The following is a 10,274-nucleotide window of genomic DNA, read 5'->3' as shown; positions in this document are numbered from 1 at the left end:
ACCATGCCCTGCTAATTTTTGTAGTTTTAGTAAAGACGAGGTTTCACCGTGTTGTCAAGGCTGGTCTCGAACCCCTGACCTCAAGTCATCTGTCCGCCTAGGCCTCCCAAAGTGCTGGGATTACAGGCATGAGCCACCGTGCCTAGCCTGGATAACTTTTTAGATACCCCTGGCCGTGGGCAGGATGTTGATTGCAAAGTGATGGAGAGGTGGTTGAGAGAGGGGAGAGGGATGAACAGAGGGACAGAAAGAGGACAGACCCAGAGGAGGAGACAGGCTGACATCCCTCAAGGTCTGCATCTTGCTGAGGTCCTCAGCAATGCCATGGAAGATTGTGCTGGGCCGAGGGCGGGGTGCCCAGGGTGCCCTCTGCCTGACTGTCCTATTGTCTCATAACTGCTGGCGTGGCCATATTTTGCCTTGGCCATAATTAATATGCGGAGGAGGAGGCCTAGCCTGACTCTCATGGTCTTCTTTGGTCGTCTTGCTGGAAGCCATCAGTGACCCAGAGATGGATGAAGCCAGGTGCTGAAGAAGCTGACCCCTCAACCCATTCTCTGCACCAAGAGTTAGCCCACAGTGTATCCAGAATGCCACACTTGCTGAAGATAAATTGTCAGTCAATTTTCTGGGTGTTTCACTCCTAAGAAGGGCAGCTCGTTTCCAGCTTGGGACTTGAAGGGGCTGTGATGGAGAGGGAATACGAGCTTGGCCCCCAGGTCAGGTGCTGTGGCTTAAATCCCTGATCTGTGTGACCTTGAGGACGTGTCTTCACCTCTCCGAGCCTCTGTTTACTCATATGTTGAAAAAGGACATACTGCTATTAATGATAATACTAGTGACAGCTACAATTTGTGTTCCAGGCCTTGTCCTAAGTGTTTTCCCAACATTGACTTAATTCTCATTTCAACCCCATGAGCTGGTTACAGCTAGGAAACCTGCCCAAGGTCACACAGGTTCAAAATGGCACAGCTAAGTTGGGGACCCAGGTAGCCTGGCTTTAGCATTCACGCTCCCGATCACGGAGCCATGCTGTCTCTTGAGAGGGCTGTGAAGAGGATTAAATTTTAAAAAGCCCAGGATATGCTGTCCCAGTAGCGATGCTGAAAGGTGCATTAGGGAGGGAGAGACCGTATCATGAAATCCTTAAGTGCCTGGTGTCACCCAGGATTCTCCTGGTCTCAGCCGGCGTGTAGAGGTAATAGGCAAATTTCGCTTCTCTTCCTAAAGCCCAGCCAGGAAGGAAATGTTCACAGTCAGCCTTGGTTGCCCGTTCCAAGTTTGGACACTTGCAGAGCTCAGAAGGATCTTCCCTGTGCGTAGAAGAGGCTGTAAAGTGAAGAGTACAAGCTTCAGAATCAGACAGACCTGGGATGGATCCCAGCCTTGCCCCTTGCTTCCTGGGCGACTTTGCCTGAGTCATGTAACCCCATCTCTGTGCCACAGTTTACTTTTCTGTCTCGTCAGATAATGTCTCCACCAAAGATAAATGGGAGGATGAAGCAAGAGAATCCTGCAAAATCTTGGGTAAACAGTAGGTGCTTTCCTACGGAGCTTGTCTCTAATGGGATGATGTGAAGCCAACAGATGATGGAGTGGAGCTCCATGAAGCTCCACTTTTCCCCTGGGAAAGTTAGCAGAAAGTTGCATGATGGCAGTGACTTTGATTTAGTAGACAGTGTGGAAGTCCCAGTCTCGCCTCATCAAACTCCTCTGAAGTGAAAAGCCTTAATGGGAACACCCGCTTAAAGGAAGAGGTAGTGATCGCCTGCGGCTGTGAAGAAGAACTTCTTGGAGATGTGTTCTCTCTGTCCAAAGGGAAGCAGCCTGACTTCAGCATCTAGGTGCAGCTGCCAGCTTGCTCTCTGCAAAGTTCACAGAAAGAGCCATCTAGTGGCCTGAACAACAGCGGTCCACCGGGTCTCTCGGAAGCACCTTGTGCTGGGTGTTTCACCGTTCAGTCCTCCTTTGAGGACTCAAGGGAGTTCGGTGTCTGAATCCAGCCAGACTTCAGAAGTCTGGGCATGACTGGCTGCTCCTACCAGAAAAGGTGCCACTGTTCAGCCCCTTGAATAAGGAACTTCTCCAGTAGCAAACTGTCTACCCGACCTGGATGCCACATGTTCTCAGGGAGGCGCCTCTCGCTCTCTCGAACATGGCAGGAGGGGCAGGAGGAGGAGGAAACAAAGTTTTCACCTATTAGCCAGGCAGCTCTTGCTGGTTGCTCTTCTCACTTGCAAAACTTTCCTGGGTGGGACAGCCCTGGCTGATAAACCTGCTGAGAAAACCGCTGTGAGCCTAAGTTCCCACATCTGGGAACAGTGGGTAATACAAAAGAACAAAATCAGGTCCCTTGCAGCAACACGGATGCAGCTGGAGGTCATTATCCTAAGCAAATTAACGCAGGAACAGAAGACTACATACCACGTGTTCTCACTTGGAAGTGGGATCTAAACATTGAGGACACATGAACATAAAGATGGCAACAGTAGGTCGAACCTGGTGGCTCACGCCTGTAATCCCAGCACTTTGGGAGGCCGAGGGAGGTGGATCACCTGAGGTCAGGAATTCGAGACCAGCCTGGCCAACATGGTGAAACCCCGTCTCTACTAAAAATACAAAAATTAGCTGGTTGTGGTGGTGCACGCCTGTAATCCGAGCCACTCAGGGGGCTGAGGCAGGAGAATCTCTTGAACCCGGGAGGCAGAGGTTGCAGTGATCAGAGATTGCGCCACTGCACTCCAGCCTGGATGACAGAGACTTTGTCTGGAAAAACAAAAATACAAAAAGATGGTGATAGTAGACGCTGAGAACTTCTAGAGGGGGACGAGGGTTAGAAAACTAACCATTGGGTACTACGCTCACTACCTGGGTGATGTGGTCAGTCATACCCCATACTTCAGCATCACACAATACACACATGCAACTAACCTGCACAGGTATCCCCAGAATCTAAAATAAAAGTTGAAATTATAAAAATAGATAACATGCCCAACATGGTGATAGGATCTGTTTATTGAGTTGTGGATAGGATGGTTGTCTCTCTCATTCTATTAAAATGGAAGCTCTGTGGGAGCAGGTATCTGCCTGTCTTATTCACAGACATGTCCCCGGCACCTCAGGTGTACTTGGCACTCAGTAAATATCTGCGAATGAATGTACGAAAGGTCGTTGAAGGACTTTGCGTGAAATGATGTGGGTAACCACTACCTTTTATTAACTGCTAACTATTCTGACCTGTGTCTTTGCACTGGTTAAGTCAACGTATCTTTTTAGCCCTACGAGGTTTCGATATTATAGATATTTTACGTAGGAGGAAAGCAAGACTCAGAGAGGGTAACCGACTTTTCCTGGGTCACATCACATAGCTGGGAAGTGGTAGAGCTGGATTGCAAATCCTCAAGAGTGACTCCAGAGCACGCATTTGTAACAACCTCATTGGACCGTGCCCAGCGTGTCCTGGTTAGCATATCGTGATCACCATGATTTCCATGGCCGCCTTCTTGCTCTGAACAGTTGGAGAACTGGACGTTGGATACATTGTCTCCGAAGGGGGTGACCAGAGTTTCCTTCTAGATGATGACCGTGCACACAGAAGTTGGTAGTGATGAGGTTTTTGCATATCCACCCTGAAACCTTGGTAGAAAATGTCAGGGCCCATTGAAGTACATGGCCAAGAGGGGTCCGTTCCATCTTGTCAACAGCAGCTCTCAGTCCAGGATGCAGAAATCATTTTCTAAAAGCTTGGGCGTAGGCACTGCTGTCACTTTGATTCCTGTGGCCTTCCAATACACAGTAGATGTCCTGCAGGCCATGCCAACCTCAGACATAAACAGGAAGTGCCAGTGGGGTGCCCGCAGCTTACAGAGAGCAGACCTTCAAGATGGCAGCCTCCTTCAGGAACTCGGCCAATAAAAACTTGCTCGGAAGCCCCTGTCCCCAGTAGGTTGGGCCAAGGCAAACACATGCTCATAAAGGAGATTTAGGGGGTGACAGCAGCATATTCATTTGTACCTCTGCATAGTAAAAATAATTTATTAGCAGCTGCTGGGGAAGCTCAGTTCTGAAATCACATGGATGGCAATATTAGGAGCCTATTTCTTGCACTCTCTCCCCACCCCAAATGGCTCCGGCTTTCAGATGATAGAAATTAATTGGGTTTGTGTGTGTATATATGCGTCTATATTTATTTATTTACAGGCGCCTCTCCTTATTTATGTCTCTGGCTCCGTGTGCATTTCCATTTCTTTAGAGGCCCTGCGGTAATGAGCTTACAAGTGAGCCATTCATTACCCACTTGTGGCAGGGCATGTGTGGGGGGATGGGGCCCACACAGGCAAAGGATGAGTTTGAAAACGGAATGTCTTTCATCAGCAGGAGACCCATTTGTCTCCTTAAGTGCCCCATCCCAGAGGACCCGGATTGGAGAATGTTGGGGAGGCAGGATGATGGTTAGGACAACAGGGCTTCCTGGGAGTTGAATCAAGAGAGACAGAGAAGGTGTATAGGGAAATAAAACCAGGGAACAAATAGAATATTGTGGTTTGGAGCTTTCAGGAGTCAGGTGTGTGGTACCAACCTAGAAATGAATCTTAAATAACAGAGGTAGAGAATGAATCACAGGCAGCCAGGCAAGAGGACTTTACACCAGGAGCCCAGGCTTTTCAGATAACTCTCTACTTCCCGACTCCTCCTGTCCCCACCCCAGGTCAAAGATCTGCTCAGTTAGTGATTGCTTTCTTCCAGGGCCTTTGGTGGAAGCAGTGTTGCCTCCTAGGGGGGACTTTGGAAACCTGTGGGGTACTGAGCCAAGGGTAGCTGTTAACAGCCCACAGGAGTAAGAACGTAAGTTTTATAACCATGCTGTGTGATTTGAGGCAAGTTGCTTAACCTCTCTGTGCCTCCATACGCTCACCTGTAAAATGAGGATACTAATTGCAGCTATCCAATAGAGTCGCTCTGGGGTTTTTTGTTTATGTGTTTGTTTATTTTTGAGATAGAGTCTCCCTCTGTTGCTCAGGCTGGAGTGCAGTGGCCCAATCTCGGCTCACTGCAACCCCCGCCTCCCGGGTCCAAGCATTTCTCCTCCCTCAACCTCCTGAGTAGCTGGGATTACAGGCGCACACTACCACGCCCAGCTAATTTTTGTATTTTCAGTAGAGACAGGGTTTCATCGTGTTAGCCAGGCTGCTCTTGAACTCCTGGGCTCAAATAACTCCCCCGCCACAGCTTCCCAAAGTACTGGGATTACAGATGATGAGCCACCGTGCCCGGCCCTGCCCTGGGAGTTTTAAAGATAATCTATATAAAGTATGTAGCTCAGTCATTAGAATAAATGTTCAGTAAGTGTTAACTGGGATCATTGTTGTTATAAAAGGAGTTGGGCTGCTCTTCTCACCACACCTTTGCACATGCTTTGCCCTTGCCTGGAAAGCCCTTTTTTCTTTTGTCTGTCTTGCTCCTTTCTTCTCGAGATGGGGCGGGAAAACTGCTTTCTCTGTGAAGTTTCTCCACTCTCCTTGGACCCCAGACCATGTGAGGCTCCACATCCTTGATGAAACTCAAACCCTGAGCGCACCCATCCCTACACTCCCTGTTGGTCCTGTATTAAAATAACTTACATCCATACTCACTTTCCTCTCTTGTCTCAGAATTGCACCAACAGCCGGAAGCGTACTTGAGTTCCCCTTCCTATATCCTTTTCCGCTGCCCTGTCAGGGAGTGGACACCCAAGTAACGTTTGTGGAATGAATCAACCTGTGATTTTAACCCTAGCAGACCCAGCCCTGCTCAATGTCACAGATCTTTTAAAATCCTTTCACACGTCCGGAAATGAAATCCAGACTTATTCTAACCTACTTAAACACCCACAACTCTAAAAGAGATCAATAGACTGCTAAAATAGTAAGAAGAAATATATGACAGCAGTTTATAAACAGGTAATATGTTTTATTATTTAAATGATGATGCCTGTAATCCCAGTACTTTGGGAGGCTAAGGCAGGTGGATCACTTGAGGTCAGGAGTTCAAAACCAGCCTGGCCAACATGGTGAAATGCTGTGTCTACTAAAAATATAAAATTTAGCCAGGCGTGGTGATGCACACTTTTAATTCCAGCTACTTGGGAGGCTGAGGCAGGAGAATCACTTGAATCTAGGGGGCAGAGGTTGCAGTGACCCGAGATCATGCCACTGCACTCCAGCCGGGGTGACAGAGCAAGACCCTGTCTCCAAAATGAATGAATGAATGAATGATGGGTGCAACAACATTAGCACTTCTCAATTTTTTTTCTTTTTTTTTTTTTGAGACAGATTCTCACTCTGTTGCGCAGCCCGGAGTATAGTGGCATGATCTTGGCTCACTATAACGTCTGCCTCCTGGGTTCAAGTGATTCTTCTGCCTCAGTCTCCCGAGTAAGTGGGATTACAGGCACCCACCACTACAACTGGCTAATTTTTGTATTTTCAGTGGAGACAGGGTTTCACCATGTTAGCCAGGCTGGCCTCGAACCGCTGAACTCCAGTGATCCACCCACCTCGGCCTCCCAAAGTGCTGGGATTACAGGCATGAGCCACCGCGCCTGGCGTACTTTTCAAATTTTGATGTGCAGACGAATTGCTTGGGGATGCTGTTAACATCCAGACCCTGATTCCTGTGGTCCAGGCTGGGGCCTGAGATCCTGCACGTCTAACACGTTCCCAGGTGATGCAGATGTTGCTGGCCGATGGTCCACACTTTGGTTGCAAGAGGCTGGAGGATACATCAAGAGGTCAGCCACTGCATGTTGAGTCAGTGAGAACTCAGTAGTTACAAATGCAGGTGGGGAATGGATGTGTGTGTTGGTGACTCACAGCCACAGCTTGTGTGGCCTTTGATGATGTAATTTTCTGAAACTGTGGTCAAACTCAGTGATATAAAATCTCTTCTTGAGTGAAACAGTAGTTACTTTCCTAGAAAATTTGGCTGCGTTAAAACCATTCATAATAATGTTGTGTCATATGTAAATCTAAGCTAGGCTCCTGGCCTGGATAATTATAAATGAGTTGTGTACGCACAGGACATCTGGGGGCGTTCAGAAGTCATGCAGGATGCAGGACAGTTCTTCACTGTCCAGCCGTGCGTCTTCCCCTGTCCTGCTGGGTTTCTGATGTTCTCCCACCCACTTACTGCCGAGAGCGTCCCCCAGTCGTTACGGTAACCGGAAATGCCACCACACGCTTCCAGGACACCTCATTAGGGACAGTGCCACCTCCATCAAACACTCTGGAATACAAGGATTTGTTGGGGTTCTGAGATCTCCAGGGCAAAGCTCAGGAGGTAGAAGGCCTGCTGGAAGAGCCTGTCATTGGTGGGAAGCAGTGTCACTGCATTCAGTCTTGACAGACGGCTAAGGGGACACTGGGCAGGCCGGATGGGGGCTGTGGTGGTCCACAGAGCGCATGCCCCTTCTGGAGACCATGGGGCCACTACTTAGCCTCAAGACGACTGTCATACATGGAAATCTAAACTCAGTGTTGTCGGGTCCCTGATGTTTCCAGAAAGGGCAGAAATCCAAAGTTTTAGATGAAATCTCTAGATTTTGAAATATGGGCCGAGATGAAGTTAAACAATTGAAAACAGTCTGCAGAGCGAACCAGACATCTGTGTGTCTGAAGGAGCCATGGGTCCCAGTTGTGCCTTCTGGCTTAAATTAAGAGACATGACTGGGCACAGTGGCTCAACGCCTATAATCTCAGCACTTTGGGAGGCCAAGGCAGGCAGATCACTTGAGGTCAGGAGTTCGAGACCAGCCTGGCCAACATGGTGAAACCGTGTCTCTACTAAAAATACAAAAAATTAGCTGGGCATGGTGATGTGCGCCTGTAATCCCAGCTACTTGGGAGGCTGAGGCGAGAGGATTTGTTGAACCTGGGAGGCTGAGGTTGCCGTGAGCCAAGATCGTGCCACCGCACTCCAGCCTGGGTGACAAAGTGAGACTCTGTCTCAAAAAAAATGATAAAAACAAACAAAAACAAAAAGTAAAAAACATGCCATCAACTCAAGGACTATCCACTGCCCAAATGAATGTGTCCCTCCTCTTCTATGTCACCCTTCCCTAGTGGGGACCCTAACTTCTCCCGCTTTCCCCATGCAGCTGCCACTTCTCCCGGGTCACCCCTGCCAGCCTCCTCCCTCTCTCCCCTCTGGGACACCCTTCATTGGTTAACTCTGGCCCTTTCTCCAGCCAGCTCTCTTCATACCAGCTTCTCTCCTATTCTGACTGCTCTGACTGGATACCAGGGTCTGTTTCTGTTTGAAAGTCAGAGAAAGGCTGTTTCTGAATTGGAACGGGATTTGAGCAGCTGAGATCGGCCAGCATGGGTCCTTGAGCCCTGGTTCTTAGCAGGGGTCGGGGTGGGAAGGTGATTTTGCCCCACCCCTAGTCCAGGGGACATTTTTGATTGTAACAAGGGCACGTTACTGGGGTCTAGTGGGTAAAGGTCACAGATGCTGCTAGATACCGCACAATACACAAGACAGCCCCTAAAACGAAGAGTTATCCAGCCCCAAATGTCAACAGCGCTGTCCTTGAGAAACCCTGCCTGAGAGGTATGCAGAGGCTTTATTATTGAAGCAAGACTGGGTTGTTCACATTCTCTCTCTGTGTGTCTCTCTGTATGTCTCTCCCTCTCTGTGTATCTCTCTCCCTGTCTCTCTCTCTGTCTCTGCGTCTCTGTCTCTGTGTTTCTCTCTGTCTGTCTTTGTGTCTCTCTGTGTCTCTCTCTTTGTCTCTCTCTCTGTGTCTCTGTACCACACCCCCTTCTTTCTCTGTGTATCTTTGGATATTGTGGCCATAACTGTGGAATCATGGAATGGAATGCTGCAATTAATTAGAGGCAAACTGTGTTCAAATAGTAACGAAGAAGAGGCCAGCCTTCGGGACACTTTTAAAACAGTTAGGAGGCCTCTCCCCACAGAAAAGCCCTTCTGTGTGCAAGGCATTTTGTTCCCAAACAGACATGGTTGCTGTCATTTCTGGAAGGCTCTGCTCTCTGTCCCCTCGTCCTTGGGTCTGACTTTGCAACCTCATGTTGTCTCCGGAGTCTGACTCCTGCGAGTCACTTCTGACCCTGCCTCTTACCCACCGAGTGACCGTGGGCAAGCCTGGCTCAGCCTCAGTGGCCCCATTGGAAGGGGCACTCACTTTTTCTGCGGCGAGCCAGATGTTGGCTTTTCTGGGCATGCAGTCTCTGTCATAGCTACTCAACTCTGCCACCCCAGCACAAAGGCACCAGCCTTCAATGTGTGCACGAATAGGCAAGGCTGTGTTCTAGAATAACTTTATTGACAAAGACAGGTGGTAGGGTGTTTGGTTGACCCTGACCTACTTTTTGAGATAGTTTTGAGGAATGAATAGCGATGCCAAACCAAGGGTTTAGCTCCGTGCCTGGTAGGTAATCAGCACATAGTCAACAATAGCTGATGTTTGTTTCTTCTTCTCGTTCCATTTTCTCCCGCATTTCCTTCCTTTTCTTCTTTTTCTCGTCTGCCGTTATTTCGCCCTCTGCTGTGTATCTCTGTACCACACAGCTGTTTCTTATGCTGATAGGGAAAGAGCCAGAAGATGCCAGTTCAGATCTTTTCCTGCCACCTGCTCGCAGTCCCTTCGGTGCTCTGAGCGCCATGACTGCCACTGTCATGTCTCGGTGGTGGGGTTGGGAAGAGGGAGTGGGTTAAGGCAGGGGCTCGGCTCTGAGCATGCTTTGCTGGGCTCTTTGGTTTTTACCCCAGGGACTTAGCCTTGCAGGCTTGAGGTCCAGGCTAGGTAGCCTTGGGCCGCGTCAGACATAAACAAAGCCAGACCCTACGAAAGCGGTAAGGGCAGATTTAATCAGTAATGCCTGTTGCAATAGAAAAAGCGTCCAGCATGGAACGGAACTCAACTTGGATTCGTTCAGAGGTCACTGGGTGTTTTAAAAAGAGAACGAGGCAGAGCGCGGTGGCTCGTGCATGTAATCCCAGCACTTTGGGAGGCCAAGGCAGGCGGATCACGAAGTCGGGAGTTTGAGACCAGCCTCACCAATATGGTGAAACCCCATCTCTACTAAAAATACAAAAAAAAAAAAAGAAAAAAATTAACTGGGCGTTATGGCGCATGCCTGTAATCCCAGCTACTCAGAAGGCTGAGGCAGGAGAATTGCCTGAACCTGGGAGACGGACGTTGCAGTGAGCAGAGATCATGCCATTGCACTCCAGCCTGGGCAACAGAGGGAGACTCCATCTCAAAAAAATAA

At 48.9% G+C, this 10,274-nt stretch overlaps 1 protein-coding gene across 1 annotated transcript in view; it reads left to right on the top strand.

Moving 5' to 3' along the window:
* Nucleotides 1–10,274, top strand: part of XYLT1 (xylosyltransferase I) — a 197,955-nt gene that overhangs the window by 1,172 nt on the left and 186,509 nt on the right. The window lies entirely within an intron of this gene.

The sequence above is a fragment of the Mandrillus leucophaeus genome, unplaced genomic scaffold (genome assembly GCF_000951045.1).
Source record: "Mandrillus leucophaeus isolate KB7577 unplaced genomic scaffold, Mleu.le_1.0 Scaffold390, whole genome shotgun sequence".
NCBI classification, from domain to species: Eukaryota; Metazoa; Chordata; class Mammalia; order Primates; family Cercopithecidae; genus Mandrillus; species Mandrillus leucophaeus.
This window is presented reverse-complemented; position numbering and strand designations above follow the sequence as displayed.